Genomic DNA, 11,550 nt, shown 5'->3' on the forward strand with positions numbered 1-11,550 from the left:
GCCAGAGGCGCCGGGAGCGCGGAGGCTGCGGGTCGCGGTCTTGGCCGCCTCGTGGAGATGAGCTTTTCGGGGACTCCCCGCCCCGGGGGAGAGAGCTGATTGCGGGCTCTCCTTCCTGGCGCTCGCAGCCCCTCTCCGGGTCTCTCGGTCTCTCGTTTCCTCTGTCCTCTCGCCTCCCTGCTTTCCTTCCCCTTCCAATCTCCTCTCTCCTCCGCGCTCGCTGTCCAGGCCGCTCGGAATCGGCCTTCCTCCACCCCACCCCCTCCGTGGTCTCTCCTCCTCCCACTGCGCCCCTCTAATTCCCCGTATTTCTCGCTTTCCTCTTCTCTCTCTCGTCCGTTCCCATCTTTTGGCTACAGTCCTCTTCCTCTTCTCTCCTCCCCGGTCTCCCCCTTCCTCTTCTCTTCTCCAAACCTTTTCTTTTTTGGTTTCTTGCAAGTGAAAGTGGCCCAGTGCAGAAGCGCCTTCCCTTCTTAGTCTCTCTGTAGGGGCGAGATTTGTTATCTAATCGCCCCAAGTGAGGAATTTTAGGGATGGGGTTCCTAATCTTACAGTTGGGGAGTGTTTCAAGTCCTTGGCCTCCTGAAAGTATCGAAAAACTTTCTAGTTGTGATGATTTCCTAGACTCTCGTCCCATTCTGAGAGGGCCCATGGCTTTTGGTAGGTCCCGACCCAAAAAAGGTTAAGAACCACTCCTGGCAGCCAGAGGGGGCGGGGACTTTGGCTCTCGGACTGCCCGGGTGGGGGAGGGGTTAGAGATGTGGGGGGTGGGGGGCGAATGCCAGAGGAGAGTCCTGGCCCCAGGGGGAAGCACCAGTCCCAAGAGGGATTTCTCAATCACTTACGCACGCTTCTGCCAGAGATGCTTCCAGCCCCGCAAAGCTGACACTTCAACCTACACTTACCTCGCTCCGCCCTGGGCTGCAAATTTGAAAGTCAGAAAGTAAGCCAGAGAGGGAGGATGCTGGTCTGTGAATGTGGGAGTCTGCGTGTAAATTGTCTAATCCCGGAGGGTTCAAAAGCGCTTTTTCCTTTACCAGTCCTCAGGAAGATGGGAGGTGCTAATTTCAAGAGAAATGACAATTTTTGTAAAAGATGTCACATGTGCATTTGCCCAAGTTTCCCAGAACCAGAGTTTCCTGTCCCTTATTAGGCTGGCACTCAGGGTTGAAAATACTTAAGATTGCCAACACCAGGGACCAAATACCAATATGCTAGAAATGTCCACTATTCTGGAAATATTAATGCATATATTTCTCCTGGTAGAAGGAAAAATAACTTGGCAGGACTGGAATATCCTAAATAAGTTGTTAGTCCAAATGGACTACTATTGCCATTGTCCAACTGTATTCCTGAAGTGTATAATTCCCGGGTGTATACAATGATGCATAAAGACGGTAAACTAGTAACACCTGCACAGTACACAATAAGAGAATTTTAAGAGATGACATTTAAGTATTTGTCTTCAACCTTCAAAGTAATTCACTAAAATACATTTCTTCTGCCCTAACTGGTTTGGCTCAGTGGCTAAAGCATCGCCTTGCGGACTGAAGGGTCCAGGGTCAAGGGCATGTGCCTTGGTTGCGGGCACATTCCCAGGCAGGCTGTGCAGGAGGCAGCTGATCAATGTTTCTTTCTCACTCTCTCTCTCTCTCTCTCTCTCTCTCTCTTTCCCTCTCCCTTTCTCTCTGTAAAAAATCAATAAAATATATTTTAAAAAATAAAATACATTTCTTCTAATACAAGATCTTTCTTCTCATTATCAATAAAATTCCTCACAATCACAGCATCAAGGAATTGCTGAGAGTTTAGCAAGGAACAGAAAAATGTCAAGAAATCAAACTATTAGCTGATTCTCAGGGAAAGTATTGTAGAACTCACACTCTCAAATCGCTAAAATGCATAGCTCTTTGATAGGCACTCAGGTGAATGGAACGGAATGGAGAACCCAGAAGTAAACCTATGCACACATGGTCCATTTATTTATGACAGAGAGCTGAGAATGTACGATGGGAAAAGGATAATCTCTTCAATAACTTTTTTGAGAAAACTGGACAGCCACACGCACGCAAAAGAAAGAAACTGGATCGCTTTCTTGCATCACACACAAAAATTAGCTCAAAGTTGATTAATGACTTGAACATAAGACCTGAAATCATAAACTAGAAGAAACATACGGGGTGATCTCCCTGACATCGGTCTTGGTGATGACACTTTGGATTTGACACCAACCAAAAACAAAGGCAACAACACCAAAAATGAGTGGGACTACATCAAACTAACAAGCTTCTGTGCAGCAAAAGACACCAGTCACAAAACGAAAAGGCAACCTATGGAATGGAAGAAAATATGTGCACATCTTATATACCAGAGAAGGGGTTAATATCCAAAATATATAAAGAACTCGTATAACTCAGTAGTAACACACACACACACACACACACACACACACACACACACAATCTGATTAAAAAATGGAAAGAGGATCTGAGTAAATGTTCTTTTTTCAAAGAAGACAATGCAAATCAAAACCACAATGAGATACAACCCCATACCTGTTAGAATGGCTTTTATAAAAAAGATGGAAAATAAGTGTTGCAAGGATGTGGAGAAAAGGGAACCTTTGTGCACTGTTAGTAACGGTATGGAAGTTTTGCAAAAAATTAAAAGAACTACCATATGATCAAGTAATTCTACTTCTTGGTATTTATCTGAAGGAAATTAAAAAACCTTAACTCGAAAAGATACCTGCACCCTCATGTTCATTGCAACATTATTTAAAATGCCCAAGGCATGGGATAACCTAAGTGTTCCTGAATGGGTGAATGGATAAAGAAAATGAGGGCTATATATATTATTCCATCATCAAAAATAAGGAAATCTTGGCCGGCCATGCTCAGTGATTGAGTGTTGACCTATGAAATAGGAGGTCACAGGTTTGATTCCTGGTTAGGCACATGCCCTGGTTGCTGGCCCAATCCCCAGTAGAGGGCGTGCAGGAGGCAGCCAATCAATGATTCTCTCTCACTGATGTTTCTATCTTTCCCTCTCCCTTCCTCCTGAGATCAATAAAAAATATTTAAATCAAATAAAGAAGGAAATCTTACCATCTATGACCACATGTATGGACCCGTAAGGGCATTATGAAAAGTGAAATAAGTCATACAGATAATATACGATCTTATATGGAACCTAACAAATAAAAAATAAATGAACTGATAAAGAGAACAGACTGGTGGTTGCATGAGGTGGGGGTGGGCAAAATGGGCAAAGGTGGTCAAAAGGTACAGAATTCCAGTTATAAAATAAGTCCTGGGGAATGTGATGTATAGCATGGTCACTGTAGTTAATAATATTCTATTGTAGATTGGAAAGTTGCTAAGAGAGTGGATCTTAAAAGGTCTCATCACAGGAAATGAAAAATTTTGTTGATGATTTCACAATATATTCTTATATTGAATCGTTATGTTGTACAGCCGAAACTAAAATAATGTTATATGTCAACTATACCACACTAAAAATTAAAGTTTATAAAGGACTAAAAGTAGCACTTTTCAATATTTCCTATTGAACAATTTTCCTCTATTTTCATTTAAACCACTCCTGATAAAGAGAAGCTAGTTCTTATACGTAGGGACAGAAGCCTTCTTTGTTTATTCTCTCATTAGCTTACTTTCTAGGATTTGGTTTTAAAGGACAAACTTTGTTTACTGTTGTTTAAAATTGCTGCTGATATAACCCAATCATTTCACAAGAGCTGAAGGGAAGGGAAATACAAAGTAGCTTTGGTGACCTCGGGAGGTGACCAAGAGGCACAGTTTCTGAATTTCTCATCGTCAGTCAGTCTATTAATCCTTTCTCAAGTATATTATCTTGCCTCTGAATTTACAGCTGTACACAAGTCTCAAGGAATCTTAGGAAGATGTTTGAAATCATAAGATATGAATAGAACAATTGAGCTATCTAAATAATTCAAGTTTAAGATATTTTATAGGAATAATAATAGTTATAATAATCAAATTTTATCTAGTACTTACCTTATGCCAGACTGCATGCTAATATAAGCATTAAGTGTAATTCTTACAACAGGTCTATGAGCAGGTGTATCAGTAGCTTCATGTTACAGACAAGGATTTTATGGTCTAAAGATGTGAAATAATTTGACAGGGGTCCCCCAAGTACTAGTAAGTGAGAGACATAATTCAACTTCTGTTTCAGCAGCTGAGTTCAAGTTCATAATTATTATATCACATATAATGAATAAATGATCAGAAGGTTGCTGGGTTTGAGGAGGTTTGGTTTGGGGGAGGGTGGCTAAATTACCTACAGAATTGCAAGATGATATACTTGAGAAAGGATTAATAGACTGACTGACGATAAGAAATTCAGAAACGGTGCCTCTTGGTCACCTCCCGAGGTCACCAAAGCTACTTTGTATTTCCCTTGCCTCAGTTTTCTTTCATATGTATAATTTTCTTTGCCTTTCTAACTCCTTTTTCCAATGCTGAATATTTCATGATAACTTCTTAGCTACTTCATTGATATTTCACAACTTTTTCCTCAGCACCTAGAACAGGTCTGGCACATAGTAGGTTCTCAAAAAATGCTTATTGAATAAATATAACCCCTCTACTTTGGTTCAACTGTGATAAAATGACTTCTTTATTACACACACACACACACACACACACACACACACACAATTTGGAGGTTGGTTCTATAAATAGGAATATCGAATTACCTGAGTTCAGGGGGAAAAGTGGTTTCTATAATAAATTAGCCCATCACAAGAGTTTGCTCTGAAAGAAGTAGAGATTTTATATATATATTTATAGCTCGACGCTCAACCACTGAGCCACACCAGCTTGGCAGAAGCAGAGCTTTTTGAGGTTACCCAGAGTTAACGGGGACAGTTCTTAGCCCGTTTTCCTCTTCCAGGCTTTACTGGAATTGAATGTTATGGTAGGTTAAGTGGAAGACTCCTTTGGCTGATTCTTCATTAAAATTGGATCTCAGGGGAGTGGTGATTGACATTAGTCACTAGGGAGAGACCATCTGGTCACTGGAAATATGAAAAATGCTCTCACACTCGACTTGGTTTGCAGAACTCCACTGCACACAGCGGGAAGGAGATCTGAAGCAAAGCCATTTATTCCACAGAGAGGGAAACCCACACCTGAATGCCAAGGAGAGACCTGGGGGCGAGAATCAGAGTGAAAAGTTTCCTCCGTGGTCAGCAGTGGGTGGCGTCTGGGGTAGACAAGCCCATGCTATGGATACCACAGAATTCCGGTGAGCAAACACCAAGCAGGGAATTGGAACTGGTTGTGGCAGGACTCTCTGACCTTGGGCAGTGTCATCTCTGATCCAGTTTCTTGTTTGCAGAGTGGAAGTGGGGAAACACCATGTCATCTTTTCTTGCCGCATGCGTGAATGGCCCTAGTATTTTTTAAAATAAATTTAGTTGGGTGGCATTAATTAATAACATTACATACGTTTCAGGTGTACAAGTCTACCATACATTATCTGTATATTGCATTGTGTGCTTATCACCCAAAGTCTTGTCTCCTTCTGTCACCATAATTTTCACCCCTTTACTCTCTTTATTTCTTTATTCGCTGTCCCTACCTTCTGGTAACCACCATTCTGTTGTCTGTCTATGAGTTGTTGTTGTTTTTTTGTTGTTTTTTTGTTCATTTGTTGCTTTCTGTTTTATATCCCCATGAGTTCTTGCCCTTTTCCAACTGACTGACTTAGCATGGCTCTCAAGATACAAGTTGTTGCAGATGGCAGTATTTTATCTTCTTATGGCTGAGTAGTATTCCATTGCATATATGTACTACATCTTTATCCAATCATCTGTTGAAAGACACTTAGGTTGTTTCCATGTTTGGCTATTGTGAATATTGCTACAGTAAACATAGGAGTATATATATCTTTAAGAATAAGTCATTTCAATTTTTTTCAAGTAGATAGAAGAGATACTGCTGGGTCATATGGTAGCTCTATTCTTAAATTATTTAGGAATCTCCATACTGTTTGCCAGAGAGACTGTACCAGTTTATATTCCATTCCCACCAGCAGTGTACAACAGCTCCCTTTTCTCTGCACAGTCTCCAATACTTATTTTTGTTATTGATAATAGCCATTATAATAGGTGTGAGGTGCTATCTCAAGGTTTTGATTGGCATTTCTCTTATAGCTAGTGAAGTTAGCATCTTTTCACATATCTGTTGGCCATCTGTATGTCTTCTTGGGGAAAAATGTCTATTCAGGTTCTCTGCCAATTTTAAATTGGATTATTTGTTTTATGTTATTGTTGAGATATATGAGTTCTTTATATATTTTGGATATTAGCCCCTTGTAGACTACCGCCTGACACCATATGCAAAAATTAACTCAAAATGGATTAAAGACATGAATATAAGACCTGAAACAATAAAATACAGAGAAGGAAACATATGCACTAAACTTACGGACCTTGGTCTCAGGGTTTTTTGTGAACTTGACCTCAAAGGTAAGGAAAGTAAAGCAAAAATAAATGAATGGAGCTACATCAAACTAAAAAGCTTCTGCACAGCAAAAGAAACCATCAACAAAACAAAAAGGCAACCAACCAAATGGGAGAAGATATTTGCAAATAATAACTGCTAGTGCAGTGGTTCTCAACCTTCCTAATGCCGCGACCCTTTAATACAGTTCCTCATGTTGTGGTGACCCCTGATTTCATTGTTACAAATTGAACATGATTAAAGCATAGTGATTAATCACAGAAACAACATGTAATTATATATGTGTTTTCCGATGGTCTTAGGTGACCCTGTGAGAGGGTCGTTCGACCCCCAAAGGGGTCTCAACCCACAGGTTGAGAACTGCTGGCTAGTGTATTTTTTTAAAGTTTTCCAAGTAGTGACTTCAAGCAAAGCATAATGTACAGAAAACATAATGTTAATGTCCAATGAGTATATGGAAAGTTATACTGAAGTTATACTGTTAATGACAATAAAATAAGATTCTTTTCATTGAGTTCCTAATTATTTAATCCTCCTAGCAGTCCTGCCATCTGGGTTTTATTCTCCCCATTTTACATATGATGAAAATGAGACTCAGCAAGTTAAAGGACTTGCCTAGAATACAGAGCTAGGCTGTGCTGAGCTGGGATTTGAACTAGGGTCTGGTTACCTCCAAAGCTTATTATGATCTCCATTAATCAGGGTAGCCGAGTAATATAAAGACAGTCACCAAATTGTAATCTTTTTTTAATCCTCACCTGAGGACATTCATTGATTTTTAGTGAGAGGGAGGGAGAGAGGGAGGGGGAGAGAGAGAGAGAGAGAGAGAGAGAGAGAGAGAGAGAGAGAGAGAGTCATCAATGTGAAAGAGAAATATCAACCGCCATCTCCAAACACACTGACTGGGAATTGAACCTGTGACCTTTTGGTGTATGGGACCACGCTCCAACCAACTGAGCCATATCAGCCAGGGCTCACCTACTTGTTCTTGATCATTCAGCCTCTGTACTTGGCCTGATGAATATGACCTGTCAGAACATTTTTTTCTTTTAATACTAAATCTAAAGTTCTAAATAACTTCTCTTGAGCCTGTTGTTAAGTTCCAGTGTTTCAGGTGGCTCTGTATAGTCATGACTAGCTATGGCAATTCTACAAAGCTGTTTGCTCACCAGGTGCTCCTTGCCGGCCATTCCAGAAGACCTTTTCCACCCCCTCTGGTATCCTGTGCAATGAGACCTTGACGCCCAGAGTTCAACATCACAACTACACGTGATTCGGGAGTGCTGGACTTCTAGCTCAGAACCAAACCACTCGCTCTTAAACTGAAGCCAAACGAGAAAGCAATACAAAGTGTGCGAACACAGTTTCACCATTCTCTAAAGGGGCACATTCAACATAGATAGTTGTTAGAGATAATGCTGGCATGGAATCTGATAACTCTCAGAGTAGATTGAGGTGCCCCAGGATGCCATGTGCCCACTGAGCCCTGAACTTCTGTCCTAGTTTGTTCCACACCTTTTGTTGTTGTTGCCTAGTGTCCTGTGTTAGGGGCAAATGTACCTCCCTCACTGCTGTATCCCCTTGGTCTCAGGGTTTTTTGTGAACTTGACCCCAAAGTAAGGGTTCTCCATACTAATAGGCACTTAATTAATATTTGTTAAGTTGATGAATTAACTATCACCACAAAATTGTTTCTAGAGTATTTCTTTTAATTTATAAAAGTATTTGTTTCATACACACACACACAAACACGCACATTCACGTGAAATCTCAGGAATGTCTAAGGTCATCTCTGTGTCTGACGGTATCATTATTCACGGGGCACAAGTCCTGCTTTAATGAGAATCTCATCAAGATTCCTTTTTATTTTTTTCCCTAGACTAGACATTTCCAGGCTTTCCCCAAAGGCTACTTCAGGATTCTGAGCACAGGCCAGTAAGAGACCAACACTGTAGGCAGGTCCTGTATCCTTTCCATATCCCCAAAACAGGGTAACCATAGTTACCTGCCTCATAGCGATGCTGTGAGAATGAATGGACCTGTGAACACGGTGGCATAGTGGCTGGCATGGAGCAAGTGGTCTCTGAATGCTCCAATCGGCGATCCCACTGGGACCCAGCTGCCAGGGAGGGTGCTGATTCAGGTGGTAGAGAGGGGTGCCGGCAGCCTCCCACTCCTCTCCCATCCACCTCCCTCCAGCCCACCCATCATGAGCCTTCATTCCCCTGGGAAGGAGGACAAGCCAGGTGTAAACTTGTAGTTCTTCCGCTGTGTGTTTTTCACACTCAACTTTGCTGTTAGTCTTTTTGTCCTTTAGATTTTGTTTTCATTTTTTAAAACAGCTTTACTCACCCTCACACTCTGCTTAAATTAGCATTTCACATATGATCAGTGTAGCAGTCTTTCAACCACTAATCTTGTTTTCTGGCAGAGTTTTAAAAACAGCTAAGACATTTTTTTTTTTTTTATTGCTTAAAGAATTACAAAGAGTATTACATATGTCTCCTTTTTTTCCTCCCGCCCTTGACAATCCCCTGGCCTAAGACATTTTTTAAAAGCCTGTTTTATATGGTAAACAATTTTTACATGTGCAAAATAGTAATTTCCTGTGCCAGATGATGCTTAGTCAGTTGTCTGTCCTAATAGTATTTGATAATAATGATAAACCTCAGTGATTGCTTCCTACTTCTAGGCACAGTGGGTAATACTGTATGCAGCCCTGACACCCCATGAAATGGGAACGCCATGAGCCCCACTCTTCACAGGAGGAGATGAAGGCACAGAAAGGGGGAGCTGCCTGCCAAGGTTGCACGCTAGTGAGTAGCTGAGTGGGTATTCAAAGCCAGGCTTTCGGACTTCCAGGCCTGTACTCTTAATCCATAACATTGTACTGACTATCATATGTTTTGATGCTCTGTTAAGCTTAATACAGGATGCTTAGGGATGCAATCGCAAAGAGCGAACACTCAGACATTAGTAGAAATTTAGATATCGGGCCAAATGGGAGAGGAGGCCAATAGGAAGTCTGGGTTAGGGTGTCAGTCACATGTGGTTGGATTCTGGACAGCAGGTCACGTGGGGTTGAAGACAGTGTCTTTCCTACACCCCAAACCACTCATACACCTAACTAACAAGGCTGGCTCTTCAGTGGTCTTATTGCTGCAACCATTTTTTTAAACTCCCATGGCCCCTAGGTCTGCTCAGTTTCCTTGTGTTGTTTAGACCGTGTTGAGGTCCTTGCTATAAAAACAGCATATGCCCAGAGCCCTGCTTTGGAGTTACAAAGGGTGCAGGATTTCAGTTTCCCATGATGAGCCTGTGTGGAGGCTCATCAGGAAAGTTTTCAAGGAAGGTTTTCAAAGAACCTTTCAAAAGAGTGACTGCCAAGGACAATGGAGACGGGCTGGGGCCAGGAAGAATACCTTCGTTTTCCAAATCAGTGTGCAAAAACGTAGATTTGTGCCATGGATCACCTTGACCTGATAATGAGATTATGTGACATCAAATAAATCCCAGTTATAAATAGTATATTCGCCATGCACTGCCCTGGTATTACTCGGCACCGATAACACAAAATAGGATGCTTCCTGAAATGTAAGCCTAGCAATTAGTGCTTAGTCAAGTCCCTATCAGATGTTGGCAAAATAATTGGCTTGGCTTCTTTTTTTTCCTTCATTAAAAACAGGTCTGACTATACACATGGCAAGCATAACTGGATAAGCCTCAGCTACTGCTGGGCTCTGTGCAAGAGGTGCTGCTACAAAGAGCAAGTGTTTGGAGATGTCATTTCTTTCAGGAACTCTCATCCAGCGGTGGTGGGGCCTGCATTCCGGTTACAACAGCAACACATATCACCCACGTCAGTTTCTGTGCAGCCACACTCTTACAGCTGACTGCTCAGTTCTTTAGTTCCTAACACAGATCTGGGCCTCACAGAACTTCTCTTGGCTCTATGCTGTCTTTCCCAACAAAACAGAGGTCGCAGAAGAGAAATGGCTGCTCAGCAGGGGCTTTGGTCCTTCTGTCCAGGAATGGCAGAGGTTCCAAAGATCAAGACATACAGTTCAAGGCCCTCTCCTCCCCACTTCCCCAATCAGGTGAAAATGGAAGGGAATCCACCGTCAGGAGACAATAAGTGCAATGAAATGTTAGGCAATTTTTAAAGAATAAGGAAGAGCTGGCTTGTTTTTTGTTTTGTTTTTAGCACATAAACATATCCAAGAAGTATTATTAAGCAAGCAAGTCACGGTGTTGTTTATCTAATTGGGTCCTGTAGTAGCAAAACCAAAATAAGACAGCAACAACATCAGCCTGGGCCAGGACAGAATATGCACAGAAGAAAGTTTAGAAAGACGGACATATATTAAACTAGGATCGATGACTGATCTCTAGAACTGGGACTTGTGGAAATATTTTATCTTTCTACATTTCTATGATACCCAGTTCCATATTGTTTGAACATTTTTACAAGAACAAGTAACTTTCTTAGTGAGAAAAGTAGTTGTTTTTTTTAAAGAGTTGTTTTTTATACATATACATATGATGGGCATTTTTTGTTCATAAATTATGTATAGCTTAAGCTTTTTATATAACATTCAGGGTGAGTTTGAAAATAATCATATATATATATATAGTGAGTATGTGAATATATATATCTACACTAATAAAAGAGAAACATGGTAATTGGCGTACGACCACTACCCTTTTCATTGGCTAATCAGCGAGATATGCAAATTAACTGTTAGCCAAGATGGCGGCTGGCAGCCAGGCAGCTTGAAGCTAACATGAGGCTTGCTTGCCTCAGTGACGGAGGAAACCCACGTCCCCCGCCTACGGTTGCAGGCCTCTGAGCCTGGTGTTTCAAACATTGTAACAAATACCGCCGGACTTCAGCCAGCTGGATCGCAACATTGTATGCAAAGGCCAGAAATACACCTTCAGCCGCGGAGCCCTAAGAGCTGGAGCCAAGCCTCAAGCTAAAGCTGGCCCAGAAAAAAAAAAAAAAAAAAAAAAAGAAAAAAAAGAGCGGGTGGGAGCT

General features: G+C 41.5%; 1 long non-coding RNA gene across 4 annotated transcripts in view; it reads left to right on the forward strand.

Annotated features, from left to right (window-relative positions):
- Window positions 1-11,550, forward strand: part of LOC102771423 — a 271,101-nt gene that overhangs the window by 2,944 nt on the left and 256,607 nt on the right. The window lies entirely within an intron of this gene.

This window comes from Myotis davidii, unplaced genomic scaffold (genome assembly GCF_000327345.1).
Source record: "Myotis davidii unplaced genomic scaffold, ASM32734v1 scaffold189, whole genome shotgun sequence".
Lineage (NCBI taxonomy): Eukaryota > Metazoa > Chordata > Mammalia > Chiroptera > Vespertilionidae > Myotis > Myotis davidii.